The following is a 20,813-nucleotide window of genomic DNA, read 5'->3' on the forward strand; positions in this document are numbered from 1 at the left end:
TGTGTGCGCCGGGTAGTGCGCACAAATGTACTTTTGTTGGCGCATCAGGCGCCAACAAAAGAAATCGGAGCGGCCTCGGAGGGAACTCGCTTTCGCCCTCCCCTCACCTTCCCCTCCCTTCCTCTATCTAACCCACCCCCCCCGGCCCTATCTAGACCCCTCCCTACCTTTGTCGGGGGATTTACGCCTCCCGGAGGGAGAAGTAAATCCCCGCACGCCAGCGGGCCGCTGGCACGCCGAGACGCGACCTGGGGGCAGTTCCGGAGGGCGCGGCCACGCCCCCCGTACCGAAAAACCACGCCCCCGGGCCCGCCCCCGAAACACCCGCGCCGATCCGACATGCCCCCCGACACGCCCTCCTCGAAAAACCCTGGGAACTTACGCGAGTCCCGGGGCTCTGCGCGCGCCGGTAGGCCTATGGAACATAGGCGCACCGGCGCACAAGGCCCTGCTCGCGTAATCCGGGTGGATTTACGCGAGCAGGGCTTTTAAAATCCGCCCTTTATATATTTGAGGGGCTTTTACTTTATTTCAGTTTTAATTATTTATGCTTTTTCAGATGTACGTTTTTTTTCTATTTTATTATGCTTTTTTGTTTCGTTGATTTTAGTTTGTCTGTTTCATATTAGTATCATGTTTTTATTGTACATTGCTCTGGTTTACTCTTTGTAATAAGATGCGATTAATCAAGATACTGAATAAACAAACATATTCTGCATTAATAAACAAAAGCAAGGCATAGAAACAAGAGTTTATTGACTAAATGGAAAACAGATTAATATAAATTTGACATCATACCAATACATCCAGTGTTTTACATATATTAAAGAAATAAGTAATATACTTCTGAAAGAAATCCTGAGAAGGATTTATGTTTATCAAAGCCAATCTTTTAAAACTAAAACAGTGCACATAGATATATTAATTAAATGCAAAACAGAAGTAGGAACGATGATACACTCCTCTTCATCTTGTAGCTGTGTTAAGAAATTTTGGGAGTAATTCACAGATTTCTGTGCAGATGATGTTGTTTGACGATCTGACAACCTTAGGTCTCTGGAGACAGAAAAAGAAATAGCTCCTAAGAAAAGTGTTTCTTACTGTAAAAAAGTTCATTTTAGTGAGCTGGTTGTCAGAGGAAACACCAGCTTTTACACAATGGAAAATATCTTTGCAGAACTTAATGACAATGGAATGCCCTACTGCAAAAGAAATAACATTTTCTACAAGAAACTCCATTCAGAACAAAAAGAGCCTATTTTCTAGGATACATGCGATCCACACATATCCATGGATCCAGAACACCTCAGCCTTATCAGAGTTCTTATGTCCTTATTCTCATGTCCTGAAAATTTGGTGCAACACACAAACACATATATGTCATGCAGATCATTTATAAATATATTAAAAAGTACTGGTTCCAGTACAGATCCACTGGCTCTGCACTAACCATGTTTATTAATCCCTTCAAAAAAAATATAGCAGATTGGGGAGTCAAGATTTCCCTTGGGTAAATCCGTGTAGGTTGTGTCCCATTAAACCATATCTATCTACATGTCTTGCAAGTTTATTCTAACATAAGAACATGCCACACTGGGTCAATTATGGGTCCATCAAGCCCAGTATTTTGTCTCCAACAGTGGCCAATCCAAGTCAAATACCTGGCAAGTACCATGCTACTAAAGCCGGCAACAATCAGTGGCTATTCCCTATTGATTAAGGGGTAGATTTTTAAAGCAGCGTGTGTGTGCACATGGATACACCAATTTTATAACATGCACGTGCCAGCGCGCGCATGTTATAAAATCGGATGGCCGCGTGCAGGGGGGACAAATTTTCATAAAATATGCATGGTGACGCAATTGGGCCTTCCCCAGTTCCCTCCCAGTCTACTCCAATTAAAGAGCGGACTGGGAGGGAACTTTCCTACCCCCCTACCTACACTTCCTCCCCTCTTCTCCCCACTCCCCAAACCTAACCTACTTTTCCCTAAATTTTTTATTTTATTAATTACTGCTCCTCTGGAGCAGAAGCAGATTATGCATGCTGGCCGGCTGCTGGCGCGTGCTTCCCCGGAACAATGGCTAATGGCCGCTGTCCCGGCTGGTCATTTATCACCCAGAACACACCCCTAGCCCGCCCCTTTTTCAGGGCCCAGCAGTTGTGCATGTACCGGGGTTTACGCACGTGGCCGGGCCAGTTATAAAATGCACGCTACACGCGTAGGCCTTTAACACTTTTGCCTTAATTGTTTATGGACTTTTCCAGGAACTTATCCAACCCTTTTTTAAACCCTGCTACACTAGCTGCCTTAACCACAAGCTTTGGTGATGAATTCTAGAGCTTAATTGTGCATTTAGTGAAAAAGATTTTTCTCCAATTTGTTTTAAATGTGCTACTTGCTAACTTAAAGGAGTGCCTCCTAGTGCTTACATTATTCAAAAGAGTAAATAACTGTTCCACATTTATCTGTTCAAGTACTTTCATGTTTTTGTAGACCTCTATCATATCCCCCTCTCAGCCATCTCTTCTCCAAGCTGAATAGCCCTAACCTTTCTTTAGCCTTTCGTAACGGGGGAGCAGTTCCATGCCCTTTATCATTTTGGTCACCATTCTCTGTACTTTCTCCAATGCAACTATATCTTTGTTGAGATAGGGCAACCAGAATTACATACAGTATTCAAGATGCGGTCTAACCATTGAGCAATATAGAGGCATTATGACATCCTCCATTTTATTTGCCATTCCATTCTTAATAATTCCTAACATTTTCAGCCAACGATTTCAATGTAATAACAACTATGATGCCCAGATCATTTTCCTGGGTGGGAACTCCTAAAATGGAACCTAACATTGTGTAGTTACAGTATAGGTTATTTTTTCCTATATGCATCACCTTGCACTTCTCCACATAAAATTTTATCTGCCATATGGACACCCAATCTTCCAGCCTTGCAAGGTCCTCCTGCAATTTATCACAATCTGCTTGTGATTTTACTACTCTGAATAATTTTGTGTCATTTGCAAATTTGATCACCTCACTTGTCATACCTTATTTCCAGATCATTTATAAATTATATTTAAAAACACTGGTCCAAGTACAGATCTCTGAGGCACTCCACTGTGAAAGCAGACCATTTAATCCTATTCTCTGTTTCCTGATTTTTAACCGGTTTGCAATCCACTAAAGGACATTGCCTCCTATCCCATGACTTTTTAGTTTTCTTAGAAGTTTCTCATGAGAGACTTTGTCACATGCCTTCTGAAAATCCAAATACACCACATATAGTGGTTCTCTTTTATCCACATGCTTATTCACCCCTTCAAAAAATGAAGTAGATTTGTGAGGCAAGGCTTTCCCTTGGGGCAATTCATGCTGGCTGTGTCCCATTAAATCATGTCTATCTATATTTTCTGTTATTTTATTCTTTATAATTGTTTCCACAGGTTTTCCTGGCATTGAAGTCAGGCTCAGGGGGCTATAATTTCCTGGATCACCTCCAGAGTCCTTTTTATGTATCAGGGTTACATTGGCCACCTTCTAGTCTTCAGGCACAATGGATGATTTTAATGATAGGTTACAAATTACTTGTAATAGGTCTGACATTTCATTTTTGTGTTCTTTCAGAACTCTGGAATGTATATCATCCAGTCCAGGTGATTTGCTAATCTTCAGTTTGTCAGTCTGGCCAACTATAATCTTCCAGGTTCACCATAATTTGGGTCAGTTCATCTGAATCGTCACCCTTGAAAACTGTCTTTAGAACGGGTATCTCCCCTACATCCTCCTTGTTAAACACTGAAGCAAAGAATTCATTTAAGGGTAGATTTTAAACGGCCCACGTGCAAAAATCCTGGCATTTACGCGCGTGATGGGCCTTGTGCGTGCCAGGCACATTTTTGAAGAGGCCTGGCCACACGCATAAATGCTGGTACGTGAATAAGTGCCGGGCCTCTTCAAAAGGGTGGGCCAGGGGGCGGCCGGGACAGCGCCATTGATCACTGTCCCGAAGACCCAGCTGTCGGCGCACGCAACATACTTCCTCCCAACCTGCTCCTTATTTGAAGTGAACTGGGAGGTAATTGGGGAAAGCCGGAATGCATCGATGTGTGGAAATTGCAGAAGCCTTCCCCACCTTGTGTGCGCCGCCCGCGCATAAGTGCGCAGATTATAAAATCCGGCGCGCATGTGTGCGCAGCCCACGGATTTTCTACCATGCAGGCGCCGGTGCGTGCATGTTAGAAAATCGGTGCATCCATGTGTGCGCGCTGGGAAGTGTGCACACACGGACATGCACGCGCAGAGTAGAAAATCTATCCCTTAGTCTCTCTGCAATGGCCTTATCTTCCCCAAGTGCCCCTTTAACTCCTCAATCATCTAATGGTCCCACTGACTCCCTCGCAGGTTTTGTGCTTCAGATATATTTAAAAATGTTTTTATTATGAGCTTTTGACTCTATGGCTAACCTCTTTTCAAATTCTCTTTTATCCTGTCTTAGCAATGTTTTACAGTTAACTTGCCAATGCTTATGATTTTTCCTATTTTCTTCAGATAGGTCTTTCTTCCAATTTTTGAAGAAAGATCTTTTGGCTAAAATAGCCTCTTTTACTTCACCTTTTAACCATATCGGCAATTGCTTGTCCTTCCTTCCACCTTTCTTAATGTATGGAATACATCTGGACTGCGCTTCTAAGATGTTTGTTTTGTTTTTTTTTACAATGTTCATGCCTGTTGTACAATCATAACCTTTGCAGCTGAACCTTTTAGTTTTGTTCTATTTTTCTCATTTTATCAAAATTTCCATTTTTGAAAATTTAGTGCTAGAGCAGTGGATTTACTTATTGCCCACTTTCCAGTCACTAATTCAAATTTGATTATGTTATGATCACTATTGCCAAGTGGCCCGACCACCTTTATCTCTCTCACCAAATCCTGTGCTCCACTAAGAATTAGATCTAAGAAAGCTCCATCTCTCATCAGTTCCTGAAGCAATTGCTCCATAAAGCTGTCATTTATTTCATCCAGGAACTTTATCTCTCTAGCATGTTGTGATACTACATTTACCCAGTCAATATTGTGGTAATTGAAATCTCCCATTATTTCTACAATTATTTCCAGCACTGATGTCAGTCTCAATGATCTACAGTTTCCTGAATCACTCCTGGAGCCCTTTTTAAAAATTGGCATTACATTGGCCACTCTCTAATCTTCAGGTATAATAGATTATTTTAACAATAGGTTATAAACTACTAGTAACAGGCCTATAATTTCATTTTTTAGTTCTTTCAGTAATCTAGGATATAAACCATCTGGTCCAGGTGATTTGCTACTCTTTAGTTTGTCAATTCACCCTGTTACATTTTACAGGTTCACCATGATTTATTTCATTTTCTCTTAATTATCATCATTAAATACTGCTTCTGGAATAGCCATCTCCCCAACATTCTCCTCAGTAACACTAGGTAAACTTATGCATGAACATGACAAATGTTCATAAGTTACCTGCATATTGGTGGGGGGGAGGGGGGGTGGTGGTGGTGCAATTTTAAAAAACAAATCTCTGTGGGTAAAACACTGTTTTGCCCATGGAAATGTTTTTGAAAATTACCAACACAAAAAAAACCTACCCTCTACAGGAAATCCACAGATCCATATATATATTTTATTTTTTAGTTTTATTTCATATCCGTTTTTATTTTATTTTCTATAAACTTACTTTATTTTAAATTTTCTTTTGAAAATATTGTAAACCGCTTCAGTCATTTCTAGTATTTGGTGAAACGGTATATAAATGTATTAAATAAATAAATAAAATAAATATTTACATTACAATAGTTTTTATCCATGATTGCTTAAAGGCAATTTGCCATTCTCATAAATTTTGTGAGTAAAGAAAGTCTGTACAGCTTTGTCTGATTTTAAGAAGTGATCCAGAGTAATGTCTGAAGACGTTTTTGAGCATGGCTATCCTTATTCAGTGGTGCACAAAGTATACAGAAGGGCTTGTTTTATCTAAAGACATGCCTTTTGGAAGATATGACTACAGAGCTCTCCAGAGGTTCTTACTTGTGTGTTACATCATAATTCAGGATTGAGGCAGAACAGTAAGATCATCAGGAGATATTTAAATATCTTACAATTGCATCCACAATTCGCTCAGAAGAGTTTATGACTGCATACACAAGGAGTAAAAATGTATTTTATTTTATTTATTTAAAAAAATTTATATACCGGAGGTTCCTGTATAATATACATATCACCCCGGTTTACAAGGAACCGTAACTATCGCTTCATTTAGCGGTTTACATTGAACAGAAATTAAACGAAGTAAACAAATTTTTACATTGAACAATTAATTGAAGTAAGCAAAATAGTATATAATACTAAACCGTTAATAAACATGCAAGTTAATAAATAAATAACATGGTTATATGTTTGTCAACATGAATATATGTATATCTGATTGTATAAAGGATGGATATAAGTAATCTGATTATATCATCGAGAAAAATATTATATCAACATGAATATATGTATATCTGATTATATAAAGGAGCCAGAACATGATTATAAGATTAAGTACGGTTCAGTATTTGTTTGTCTCTTCAGGAAGTTATATGCTAGGGCTGGGGAAAGAGCGAATAAAATGAAAGTGACTTTCTTCCTGTTCTTAGCTCTAAGGGAATGCTTGTTTGAACAACCAAGTCTTAAGTTTCTTTTTAAATGTTGCGTGGCATGGTTCCTGGCGAAGGTCTGGAGGGAGTGAGTTCCAAAGTGAAGGGCCCGCTGTAGATAGTGCACGTTTCCTCAGAGAGGATTTCGCCGGTTGGGTGATTAGTCTGTTCTGATACGCGCTTCTAGTCGGTTTCACGGATGTGTGTAGTTGAATTTGAAACGTTAAGTTGAGCGGAGCGATGTTGTATAAGGCCTTATGTATCATCATCAGAGACTTGAATTGGATCCTGTATTTAATCGGAAGCCAGTGGAGGTGGTGGAGGATTGGGGTGATATGATCTCTTTTTTTGGCATTTGAGAGAATTCTTGCCGAGGCATTCAGGACCATCTGAAGTGGTTTGGTGGTGCATGCTGGTAGGCCTAGGAGGAGAGAGTTACAGTAGTCCAGTTTTGGGAGTATGATGGCTTGTAATACCATGCGGAAGTCTCTGTATAGGAGGAGTGGTTTAAGTTTCTTTAATGTTTGAAGTTTAAAGAAACATTCTTTTGTTGTGTTGTTAACGAATTTGTTGAGACTGAGTCCGCTGTCTATGATGACTCCCAGGTCTTTTACTTGTTGCGGGGTAGAGTGCACGGAGGTATCCGGGTGTTGGCTAGTGTTAGAAGGTGTTGGAGGGGCATGGTTTTCCGGTGTTATAATGAGGATTTCGGTTTTATTTGTGTTTAAGACCAAGTTGAGGCTGGTGAGTAGGTTGTTGATAGCTGACAGACATTTATTCCAGTATGACATGGCTTTGTGTAGGGAGTCTTCTATGGGGATGAGGATTTGAATATCATCCGCATATAGGTAATGTCTTAGCTTGAGGTTGGTGAGTAGTTGACAGAGCGGGAGAAGGTAAATATTGAAGAGAGTCGGAGAGAGTGATGATCCTTGTGGTACTCCCCTCTTGGATTCGATGGTGTGAGACTCTTTGTTATTTATCTTGACCTTGTATGATCTGTTCTCCAAAAACGATTTAAAGTTTTATCTTATACTTTTTCAACAAGATTTTAAAAGATCATCTGTTCAGGTAGGCTACAATAAGTATGGGCATTGCTGGTCTTGTGACGTGACCTTTCTTTCTAAGAGAGTTCATACATCCTGCAACTCAGTAGAAATATGCTTTAAGACAATTTACCACATGCATCTTAGTATATGTTATTTCCTTTGGGTATATATTGAAAACGTGTTTTTCTAAGTTAGCCGGATATACATATCTAGCTAACATAGGCCTAGATTCATCAAATCATAGTAAATAAATCTGAAATATTGCGCAATTGCAGGCCACGATAAAAAGATGGGTGCACCGCATATGTAAATATCACATTGCACGATATTTTTTCATGTCTTGCATCATTTAATGCTTCGCACTTCATTTTACACGACACATGTCATTTTACATCTGGCACATTATTTTCTTTGTTTATATATTGGTTTTCTGCATCTGCCTCTTTGAGGGTGTGTCAGACATTGGAGAGAGAGGAGAATAGATGAGTTGATGTTTAGTGGTTAGTTGGAGTTTAGGAGCTTTCTCTTGTGATTACCTGAGTGAGTTGTCCTGTTTAGTGTTCTCATCTGTTTTCCTTTACCTTTGCCTCTTGTCTTTATCTGTGTGTGGAAGTTTTAGTGCATTTGTCTAGTTTATCTGTCTGTCCCTTTGTGTGGAGGAGTGGAGAAGTGATGAGGAGTGGAAGGGGAGTCAGGAGTGGAGGAATGATGAGGAGTTGTCTGGTGAGGAGCAGGATAAGATGAAGCATGGAAGGCATAGGGGAGAGAAGGATGGAGGCAGAGGGCAGGAGGGAAGAGAGAAAGAGGGAGGAGAGGAGGAGAGCAGGAATGGTAGGAGAAGGGACAGTAGGAATAGAGATAAGGAGGAGGGCAAGGGATAGGAGGGCAGTGGGAGGGGGAAGGGGGCTAGCAGGTGAGTGTGGTAGGAGAAGGCCGGCAGGGTTAGACAGAGAGGGTAAAGGGGACAGTTGTCAGGGCAGGTGCAGGGAAACACAAGGCAAGCTGGGACCAGCTGGGACCAGTCAAGTTTGCTACAGATGTCCACAATTTTTTGCATAGCTTGCTCACATTGAATGATGCAAAGTGCACATCTTATGCAAAACAGTACATGTGTACTTCTTAGTTTCATACTTATATCGTCTTTGTTTCCACAGCTCTTGCTCAGGAAACCCCCAGTCCCAGCCATGAAACCCCAGGATCCAGCAGCGACCTTTTGTAATTGGATGCAGTGGATTGAGGAAGTGGAGGAGGAGCAGCCACAGCAGCAGCAGCTGCTACTTCACCCCCCTTGGCTCGCCCCTGCCCCCTGACATCAGCCTAAACCTCTCTGGCTTTATCGCGGGAAATATCCTGCCATGGGAAGAAGCAGCCCAGTTGCCTCCTGCCACCAGTGTGCCACATGACCAGCAGGATATAGAAGACAGCCAGCCAGCTCATCCCTTGAGCCCCGTGATGGCAGCATTGCAGCCACAGTGAGCACCTCAGTGACCACCAACCCCACACTACCTATAGCACCCCTACAGTGCAGGCACACTAGACCACATAGAGAGGAAGCATGAGGCCCAACTCTACCATATACGGGCAGAGATGGTCCGCTTGAGGAGGGCTCAGGTTGCCAACACCTAGGCCATGCAGAAGCAGCCCTTACACAGGGCTTAACCATCGTATCCACATCCATAAATAATTTATGTTTAGCTGTCTTACAGCACATTCAGCGTTCACCAGAGCCAGCACCCATGCCACCACCATCCTCACAGGAGTCCACTCCGAGAAATAGTCCCTGGCTCTCAGGATGGCCAGGGGTAGGCTTCTAAACAAATGCCACCTCCAGCCAGCACCAAGCCTCAGGGAGAAAAAGATCCATGAAGCCAACTGGTGCCAACCACCCCTTACAAATTCCACTCAAAGATGACAGTTCTAACAAAGCCAGGCCCATGCTCTGTATAGAATTCCTGTACTAGCTAGATGGAAGAAGTCTGCTGGGTCCGACCTGTCTACAGAGTTTCTGTGCTGGCTTGCTAATGCGGATGGTCTACTGTCTGCATGTATTGTCCTGCTGCTTACTTGTTACGCCCTCCTCTATGCCTCCTTGATTCAGTCTCCAGTCTGACTCAAGCAATTCAAAATGAAAATTACAGCAAAGAATTCAAAATGAAAGTTACAGCAAAGAACCTAGAAAGTGGAAGTGACAACCCAATAGCTACAGTTCAGCCCTAATGTTAGAAATGATGCCAGCACAAAAATGTGATGGCATGTGAATGCCCAGACTGTCCATTTTGAAAGAGTGCACTGAAAAGAGACAGCAAAAGGGCCACAGCACCAACATTCAAGTGGCAGAACCAGGACCAGAGCACTCAGCATGGTAGCAGCAGGACCAGAACCAGAGAGCTCAGCATGGAGGCAGCAGGACCAAGACCAAAGAGCACAGCATGGAGACAGCAGGACCAGGACCAACCAGGACCAGAGAGTGCAACATGGAGGCAGTAAGACCAGGACCGGAGAGCACAGCATGGAGGCAGCAGCAGGACCTGGAGATGAGACATTGTGTGGTTTCTGTCAAAGTTTGTCTAGGTTAGAGGTTTGGGACCCACATGACCTTGCATGCTAGAGTGCTACTGGCCATTCCAACTAGGCACATTTCTCACATGCAAGACTGTGTGGCCTAGGCCTTATAAAGGAAAGCTCATTCTATGCTCCCAAGGAAGACAGCAAGAGCAAAACACTTTTTCAGAGAGCATACTCTTAGCTAACTCTTGGATACATGGAAATGTATGTGAGATGGGCACTATCTAGCTAATGTTCACCTCCATATGCTGTCCAGTGGAACAGATGTAGAAATGCTTGGCTAAGGTGATAAAGCAAGGTCTTCACTCTGTTGGTGAGCAATAGATTGCATAGCTATGCTACTGTCATAGTGCAAACCACTGGCCTCTTCCATTGTGAAGTTAAATCACCTCTGACCAAACAATGGGCTTTCTGTCTGGGTCTAGCAACTAATGATGTCATCACCTAACTCTTTAGTCAGAAGCCTGCTTGAAAAGTACAAAAAGCTCTTGGTCTTGTTCATCTCTAATGAGCAGAAATTTGCAGCTGCAAGTTCCAGGTCCAGAGACTAGAGAGTGTACACGTAACTCTTGTCTGGTTTCAGATGGAGTAACATAAATGAGTCCACAAGAGATAACATTAGGGCCCTTACATGCCATTTCCCAATGGCTACCCTGTTACATGTCAGGGTAGGTTAATAGCTTCTAACACAGCTTTGCCTTCGGTCAAATAAGGTGAACTTTTAGTTCTGTCACGTGTGTGCTGTTATTGTCATCACTAAATAAATTAGGACCTATACATTTCAGAGATGACTTTCTACACCAGGTGAAGGCATGGAACCATCCTATTCCTAATCCATCCTTCAGAAAGTCAGATCAGTATCTTTTAATAGTCTCCCTGTGTGGTTAACATAACCAACACGACATACCAAGGGCCAGGGCCCTCACCATCTGTACATGAGAGTCGACTCTTTACTTATTCAGGTGTATTAGGGCACAGCTATGCATGGTTGTGTGCAACTCCTATGAAATATGCAAGCTTGCAAAGATTTTGAGAAATTTGGGATAGCCACGATACTGGATATGTGCTTCCCAAAAGGCTCTAAGTGAAGGCCTGCTATGTGATCACTCCAATGTCAGCACTGCCGCAGAAACTGATGAGGCAGTGCTCATACCTGTGTCTTTGTTGGCCCATGTGAGACTATGCATACAGTGTACGAATGAATATATTCAGATGCACACAGATGTCAGCTAGGGAATCTGGCTGTAACATGCAGAGGGGCCGATGCAATACAGTGCGCTCAGCTGAGCGCACTGTATTGCATCGGCCCCTCTGCATGTTACAGCCCTCTGCATGTTACAGCACTCCGAAGTGGGTTAAATAGGCGCTAATCCACCCCTAATGCAATAGGGGGATTAGCGCCTATTTAACCCGTGTGGGACACGGAGTGAATGTAATAGCGCTCATCATATGCAAATGCTTGTGAATGAGCCTATTACTCATTCACTCCATATGCAAAAAAATAAATGTGCGTCTCAGATGCGAAATTGAAACAAAAGAAACAATAATAGCAAGATCAAATATTACTGTAGTCCTCCACTAGGTGACTGAAAACGAAAGGAGATGAAAAGATGAAAGTGTCATGGCAAAACTACAACGGTGTAAGTTCCATCGTGTGTTTAGAAGGTGTGTAGCCACTGGAATGAAGGCTAACAAGGCTAAGATGGGCAATCTTGTGGCATAAATGTTGCAATGGGCATAAATGTCAAAGGTTCTGACAACATCCTTGGGAGGAGGTGTAAGATTGATACCAAGAATTAAAAGGAGTCCAGACGGCTTGAAAGGCCGTCAATCTGTGGTGGCGAGTAGCAGTGATGCGTTCTAGCACTTGTATCCGATGCAGGCGTTGGATAAGAATTTCAGAGTCGGAAGACGAGCGCTCCTCCAGTGGCAAGCCTAAGCTGTTCGGGCCACTATGTATATTTGTTGGCAAAGGCACTGGGAATGTGTAGATAAGTCATCTATAGGCTTCCCCAGAAGGGCATTGGCAGGGGATACGTGGACTGGTTGTCCCACAATTTGAATAAGCCAGTCCACCACTTGTGACCAGTAAGGAATAACAATGGGGCAAGTCCACCATATGTGTAAGTAAGTACCCTCCTGACCACATTGTCGCCAACAAACACTCGATACATGAGGGAACATTTGGTGGACTCTAGTAGGTACAAAGTGCCAGTAGTAAAGGAGCTTTAAACACTGTTCTTGTACGTGAGCTGACAGGGAGCATTTTCGTGCTATTAGAAATAAGTCGGTCCAGTCTTCATTGTCCCATGATAAACTTAACTCCTTTTCCCAGGAGATCGAACAGGCAAGCTTGGTAGATTGTGGGCCTTGAAGAAGTGTATATATTTTAGAGATTGCTCCCGGGACTGTCCGGCGGTGTGTACAGTACACTTCAAACAGTGAATTTGTGGACGCCACCTTGGCAGTAGCAAGTAAAGATTTAAGTGACCTACTTGGGCGTATTCCAGGAAAGTAAGAGTGTAGTTTTCAGACTGTCCCACCAACTCCAAATAAGATATAATAGACCCCTGTTTTAGCAAAGAGCCTGTGGTCATAAGGCCCTGTGTCTTCCATGATTGAAAAGCCTGCCTGGGAAGGCCCACTAGAAATTGAAGATTATGGAACAGGGCAGATGAATAATGGTAGAGCGTGTCCCCTACTAGATGCGTTTTCTATTGAGTCCAGACCCGGTAGGTAGTAAGAAACGTGGGGGGAAGGGTACGAGTCGGTCTCCAGGTGTTGCAAGGTTGCCAAAAGAGGGCGGTTATTGGCATTGCACCAAGAAGGTACTGTTCAATGATTTGCCAGGAGGAGGTTGCAAACTGCAATTGTGGATTTGTGGAATCGCCTTCAGTTGGGCTGCTAAAAGATAGCTGGATAAGTCATATATATCTGGATATTCAGCAGCCAGCTAGATAGCCAGATAAGTCCTATTTATCTGGGTATCGAAGGCTGAATGTGTTTTAAATAAGCTGCCCATCAAGTATAAACAGAAACGTGCAGGCAAAAACTGAACTGGAAACCGCAACAAGTCAGACTCTATATGCAGTGCAACAATGGAAAAACAGAACCATCACCAATCCTTAGACAAACAAAATCAAGAAATGTAATAAATACATTAATCATAATAGTATAAACATATTAATAAAAAGGATAATTCAGAACTGCTGATGAACTGACGATCCAATAATTAAAAACTCAATTTGTTTTAAATTTCCCAAACACCAATAGAATATTTCAAAACAATGGACACATCAAACAGCATCCAAAAATTAAAACTAATAAGGATAAAATAATTCTCGCTCTCCATACCTGGAAACTTTTGATTTCCAGTCACTCTGAGATTGTCATGGATTAGTGAGAGACGGATGCATAAACTTTCTCCTCTCTCTCATAGATATATATCTATACATACACATACATACATATGCTCTCTCTTTCAAACACACATGCTTCCTCTTACATTTACATGCTCTCATGCACATGCTTATGCTTCCTCACTCATTCTCAGATTCACACACATGCTCCCCTCTACATACACCTTCACACACTCACACATTCTCTTACAGACACATATTCACGTACACCAGATCCCTCTCTTTCTCACATATACATGCTCAGGCACACACACATGCTCCTTCTCTCATACTCATGCTCAGAAACACACACACATGCTCAGACTCACACACGCTAATACACACACACACACACAAAGAGAATACCCTATGCTTTGATACCTCAGTCTTTCCTGATATAAACTGCAGAATTTACTACTAAAAAAAAACCCAACTTACTACTACTTAGACCTCTTAATCCATCATCCTTAGAGCTTGCATCTGTCTCAGTTCTCCATCTCATATACACATGCTCAGACACCCACAAACATGCTCCCTGTCACATACACATACTAGACACACACACATACATGCTCAGTCACACACACACGCTCTGCTTCTGACCAGACACACACGTCTAGACCCACACCCAAGTTCCAAGTGACCCTCATGCATACATCAAGGCTTCTCCCAGCAGTCCCAGCCCTCCATTTCTGCCGTGGAGCAGGTTGGGAACTGCCTCATGGCTTTTGTTTCCTTCTGGCCGCCTAGCGGGTTGGGAAGCATGTGGTCCTTCAGCTCCTCATCTTCTCCACACAGCTGTGCAGCTTCTCCTCAACGTTGCCCTATGGCGAGCTGGGACTCGCCCTGCAGTTCCTCATCTTTGCCATGCAGCCCTGCAGTTCTTCTTCATCTCTGCCGCATGGCAGGTTGGGAACTGCCGGGTAGCCCTGCAACTCCTTCATTTTTAATCGCATAGCTCTGCAGCTCCTCATCGTTGCCATGAAGCGGGTTGGGAACTGCGATGCAGCCCTGCAACTCCCTCATCTTCGCCACGTGGCAGGTTGGTAATCACCACGCGGGTGACACCAACGGATCCTTCATCTCAGTCACAGCTGCTCTGCTCAAGTACACAACTTGTACAATAGGTTGTGCTGATCCTGCTTCTGAGCCAGTAAATGGGTGTAGGAATAGAGCATAATCCAATTTTAAATGTGCCTATGTTTGCTTCCTATTTGGGTATGAGATTTGCCAAAGCTGAATAAAAGTTATGTTATATTTGGGCGAACAAGCATTTGTAGTGGACAGGGTTAGTAGAATGGCTTCTCCTCTTGTGTGCGCCAAATATTTTTCAGGCCACGACAAAATATATTGTCCCCAAATATAAACTTGGGGGTATTTCTTTTAATGGGAGTTGCTCTTTGGGAAAACCTGAATAATTCTCAATATCCACCCTCCAAAGCCAAACATACATCTGTGAATGGATCCTTTAATTAACTATTTGTTCTAGATAGCTATCAATATAAGGGTCTGATTTCCTTATCTCAGCTGCACAAATGCCCTGATAGTATCCCTGAAGAAAGACCTTGACTGCCCTACTCAATTACTACTTTCTTGAAGCACAGTGCATCATTTGTGGGCAGCCAGTGGGAGGGTATTGATTGGTGTATAATGTCATGTGCAGCAGTGAGAGCAAGATGAAAGTGTACTCTGCTTAATGACTTGGTGTTAAGTAGGTGGGAATGACTTTAATTAGGCAACAATTGCTGGGTATCCAAGTTTACCCCTCCTTTTCTTTTTCCTGGTGGTCACCAGCTGCTATCTGCTTTTATTTTATTTTTTTTATTTGGACTTCATAGCTCACCACCAGTGAAAGCCTTTGCTTGAAAAAAAGAGGGCTCCTAGGAACTCAGCTGCTAGAGAAAAGCTTGCTGCCTGTGAAGAGTAGCAACTGTCAGTTTATTTTATCTTAATCTTTTCATCATTCTACTAAAAAGTGGTTGACAAACTACTGGAAAGACCTGAGGATTCAGTATCTACAAGTCATTAGCCAGAACCATCAGTCTCTTCCCTTGTACATAAGTAAGTTATCTGAGAATTGCCCATTGTATAGTCTTCTATATATTTTCATTAAGACTTATACATGCAAATTTTATAGTATCAATATGGATATTGATAATACTACTGTTACTCCCAATGGGGCCGATATACTAAAACCCACGCTAAAATCAGAGTAAGATTTTAGTGCTGATTTTATTTAATGCAAGCGTTAAGAGTTGCAGTTCCCATGGGATGCATAAAGTTAACGATATGCAAATAGTCCAGGAGTAAAAGAAAATGCATTAAATTGAAAAAGCATGGTTTTTTTGACTTGTGGACTATTTATTTAAACTTTATTTATTTATTTAAAAGTGCTTATATTCTGCATACATACAAAGTATAGGTTTAACATACACAAACCAATAGCAAAACATTAAAAACAACACAATATAGTAAAAATTTAAGAACAAATTACAGAGTAGCTTGTTCTAACATAGTCTTGCCTTTGGTACAAATAAATCTGCTTAGTATTGTTTAAAAAAGAAGCTCTCAGGATGTAAAGGCATTTTTAAAAAGATGAGTCTTCAAGGCCTTTTTGAAAGTTTTTTGATAGGTGACAGAAAGAGGGATTCTGGTAGGCGATGGAGAAGGCCCATTCTCTAGTTGATTCGAAATGAGCAGTGACTCCTTCTCTGTCTGCCGATTGGTCTCTCCATTGTCACATGTCAGTGAAAGGACCAATTCAGTTTCAGAAGGCCGACTCTGGGGAAGGCCCCTGAGAGAATCTGTGGCAGGCCGCCGCACTCGTGCTGTCTCTGCTCCCTGCGGTGACGGTCCTCGCTGGCTGCACTGTTCCTAGGCGCGTATGTGACTCTGCCAGATTTAAAATGACTGCAGCAGGAAAGCCTCCGCGGCCTCTACAGATGATGTCATTGATGCTGCCCTATAAAAGGGCAGTTCTCCTGCTTCTGGACACCTCAGCAATACGTCCACTACTTTGGTAAAGCAAGTTGCCTCAGCGTGTTCCTAGTCTTTGTCTCTTAGGTTCTTCATCAGTTCCTCGTCTTGTGGTCAGTCTTCACTTCTTCAGTGTCATCTCTTCGCCCGCCTGTGCTGTTCCTCGCCTGCCTAGCCATCTCACCTTCCCTTGGATGGATTTCTGGTTCTGACTTTGACCTGCTTGGCTCTCAACCTTGCTTGAATTCCGCCTGCCACTGACCACTACCTGACTCACGACCATGTCCGCGCACCACCTGCCTCGACTACTACCTTCCTCTGACTATGCCTGAACCCAGCTTGCCTCGGACCATGGCCTGTGACCCAACCATCGATCCGGACATCCAGCTCATCAGTAGAGGCCCCCGCCTAAGAGTGCCAGCCCCAGCACACGAGGGCTCAACCTAAGGGGAATGAGGGCTGATATAGGTGAAGCTCCAGTTGGGCCTCTGCCACAATCAGCTTCACCCTGTTGATGGTGGGGACCTGCAGGTTGTGCAAACTCCACTTCAGCCCAAGGATCCACACCCGAAACAACTACCCTGGGACAAAAATACAACTGCATCTGCTGCCCTGATTTCCCTTTCTCACTCCCTTAAGTTAAAAAAAAAAAATCAGCTGTGCCACTCTGTACCCTCCCTTCCTCCTGGCAGCCAATCTAGGTTTTAAAATCGGTTGTTTCAATTTGGTAATAAGACAGGGAAATTATTAGCTGGATTAGTAAAGTCATGGGAAGGAAAATCATATATTAAAGTATTAAGGGATTCAACAGGACAAATAAAGACATCCACTAAAGATATTGGGAAAATATTTACAGATTACTATCAAAAATTATACTCAGTGGATACAGACTATCACCCAGACATTCATAAGTACCTTTCTAAGATAAAACTCCCCCGGGTAAATAAAATGGACCTATCATTAATTAATGCTCCTATGGGAAAAACAGAATTGGAATTGATCATTAAGGATTCTGCTTTAGGTAAATCTCCAGGTCCAGATGGATTCACGTATGAGTTTTACAAAGTCATGTCTGATTTAATTAGTAGTCCTATTAAAAAAAGTATATGATAGGCTTTCTTCGGATGAATTACAAAACTTGGCAGGAGAATAAAGCAACTATAGTAGTACAAATCCTAAGTCTAATCGAAACCCAGAGTTACCTGGTTCTTATAGACCTATATCCCTTATTAACTGTGATCTTAATTAATAGCTAAGTAATGGCAGATAGACTGCAATGATCATTACTAACTTATTTCTCCTTCTCAAGTGGGGTTTGTCAGAGGTAGGCAGGCAGTAACAAATGTCCGCAGAGTTCTGGCATCTATTGCCTTCTCAGAAAAATTACATTTGAATTCTCTTATAGTGAGCTTTGATGCTGAGAAGGCTTTTGATCGAGTGAACTGGGGTATTTTATTTGAAGCCTTGAACCATTATGGATTTCAAGGCTCCGTTATTTCATTTCTAAAAAAATTTATATAATCAGCCAAAAGCTAATATTTGGGTAAATGGGGAACTTTCATCAGACTTTACATTGTCTCGGGGTACTAGGCAGGGTTGTCCCTTGTCCCCTTTATTATTTGTATTATCTTTTGATCCTTTATTATGTATCTTGGAGGATAATAAGAATATAGAAGGGATTAAAATGGGATCGGCAAAATTCAAATTAGCTGCATTTGCGGATGATCTCTTGTTGCATTTGATAAACCCCACCAAATCTCTTCCAGTTGCTCTTCATGTGATTGAAGAATATGGTCTTTATGCAGGTTTTAGTTTAAATCTCGATAAATCTGAGGCCATGGTAATAGGTCCTGATGCATCTATACCTTGGTATGGGAAATTCCCCTTAAAATGGACAAATGATAAATTAAAATATTTAGGTATTTGGATTCCAAAAAGCCTTTCCAAGCTATATGACTTAAATATATCTCCAATGCAACAGAAAACTAACAGCTTTTTAAATGCTTGGCACTGTTTCCCACTCTCTCTTATTGGAAGAATACACTTATTGAAAATGACATTATTACCACGATGGCTGTATGTGCTCAGTGTTCTACCTCTTCTATTAACTCATGTGACTATTAGCAAATATCAGAGAGTAGTGACAAAATTTTTATGGCAGGGGAAAAAACCAAGAATTAAACTATCTATCCTAATGAAACCACTATCCATGGGAGGTATGGGTCTTCCGGATTTGAAACTCTATAATCATGCGATTAATTTACGATACATAGGGGACTGGTTGATGGGCACACAATACTTTCAGACACCTATATTGAAGCACAATTGCTTCTTCCAATATCGCTTCGTTATGCTTTACATGCTCCTAACGCTTCTTATCTCGCACAATCAAATCAGATCTGCTTTTACAACCTTTAAGAAGAACATGGATATGGCTAATGAGGAAGAATTCGTTATCTGACAACATATCACCATTTCTTCCATTTTGTGGTAATCCAAAGTTCTTTTTAGGATCGGATGCATCACGATTTCGACTTTGGGACCGTGCGGGACTCAGATGCATTGGACAATTAATACATATGGATGGATCTTTTCTTACTTTTAAAGAACTTCGTTCTTTTTATAAACTCTCAGCTATTGACTATTATCAGTACCTTAAAGCTCGACATTATATACAATCGCTTGGTCCACCAACCTTCATGGACACTAATTGGCAATTTTTAAGTAACTGGTTTGATCCAGAAAACCCCCAGAAACATTCTATATCATATTTGTACAAACAATTAGAGTCTTCATATAAGATTTGGTCCTTGGAGAAGGTGCAACTTAAATGGCAATTAGAACTTGAGCAACCGATATCAATTGCAGTATTGAAATCTGCATTTGTTAGTACGCGTAAAATTACAATTAATACGCTCTTGCGGGAAACTAGATATAAAATTATCTATAGAATGTACATTTCCCAGCATCAAGCATTCAAAGCAGGTTTCACTAACTCTGATATATGTATCAGGTGCAAAGGAGGACCAACACACTTGGGTCATTCCTTTTGGAGTTGTCCAACAATTCAAATATTTTGGAAGAAAGTTTATCATACTGTAAATAAAGTTGTGGGTTATAAAATTCCATTTTCTTCATTGGTGGCACTTTTTGGAATCTTTCCTAACTCATTCAAAAGAAATAAGGTCTCGATTCTCTGGATTACAAAAGTTTTTTTATTAGCTTGCAAAGCCATACTAACAGCCTGGAGAACTTCAGAAGGACCATCTATATTATTATGGCGTTCTTCTATAATAAATCTACTAACCATGGAAACCTTGGCTATTAATCACCTGTCTATCAAGACTAGAAGAGCAATAAATGCAGTCTGGCTTCCCTTTATTCTAACCTTACCACATGAATCTAAAAGTCTTTTTTTAAATCGTATAGATATTTGATATGTGATCCTTGTGCTTCTTCGATGCAGGGAGGGAAAGAGGGATGGGGGGAGGTAGGGTTATGGGAGGAGGGGTAAAAATATGGATAGAGTTAAGAAAATATGTACCAAATGTTATGCTTTGGTAATGTTCATTATTTATAATAAAAACAGATTTAACATAAATTTATTTATTTGATTTAGCTCATGTCTTTTATTGGTCCCTCAAGGCAAGTTACATTCAGCTACCAGAGGGCTTACAATCTAATGAATACATTTTCAAAGGCATTTCACATGTAAAAACTCTGTCTATATGCTTATGTTTGATGAACAAGCATGTACAAACAATTTTCCAAACTCGCCAATTATGTGCGTAATTGGGTGTTTGCCTAGGAAAGTAGGCAGGTTTGGAGGCATCCTGGGGCGTGGTTTGGATGTACTTTGCTGCTTTATAAAGGAAGTTCATACAAAGTCATCATGAAAGTTCAAACACTTTTACACCTACTATTTAATGTGCCAATTTCAAACCAGGATTGACTTTTTGGGTCTGGGGTTTGGCATGCTGACTTCTTCCACCGAATGGAAAGGACTGCTAGCTAGGAGGAGAGGGAGGGGAGGGCGGGGATGGGGACTAACTGGGAAATTGCTGTCCTTGCCCAGAAGTGTGTTTGACTGTAATTTTTGTTTTCTCCTGCTGTCTGATACTAAGTTTACTTCTATTCTACGGGAGAATTT

General features: G+C 41.7%; 1 protein-coding gene across 1 annotated transcript in view; it reads right to left on the reverse strand.

Moving 5' to 3' along the window:
• Positions 1-475: 475 nt before the first annotated feature.
• Positions 476-20,813, reverse strand: part of TTC29 (tetratricopeptide repeat domain 29) — a 495,923-nt gene continuing 475,585 nt past the window's right edge. Inside the window, exon 11 of the mRNA XM_029603106.1 lies at positions 476-1,056. The gene's annotated coding sequence lies outside the window, so the exon portion shown is untranslated. The remainder of the gene's footprint in view (positions 1,057-20,813) is intronic.

The sequence above is a fragment of the Rhinatrema bivittatum genome, chromosome 1, assembly GCF_901001135.1.
Source record: "Rhinatrema bivittatum chromosome 1, aRhiBiv1.1, whole genome shotgun sequence".
NCBI lineage: Eukaryota > Metazoa > Chordata > Amphibia > Gymnophiona > Rhinatrematidae > Rhinatrema > Rhinatrema bivittatum.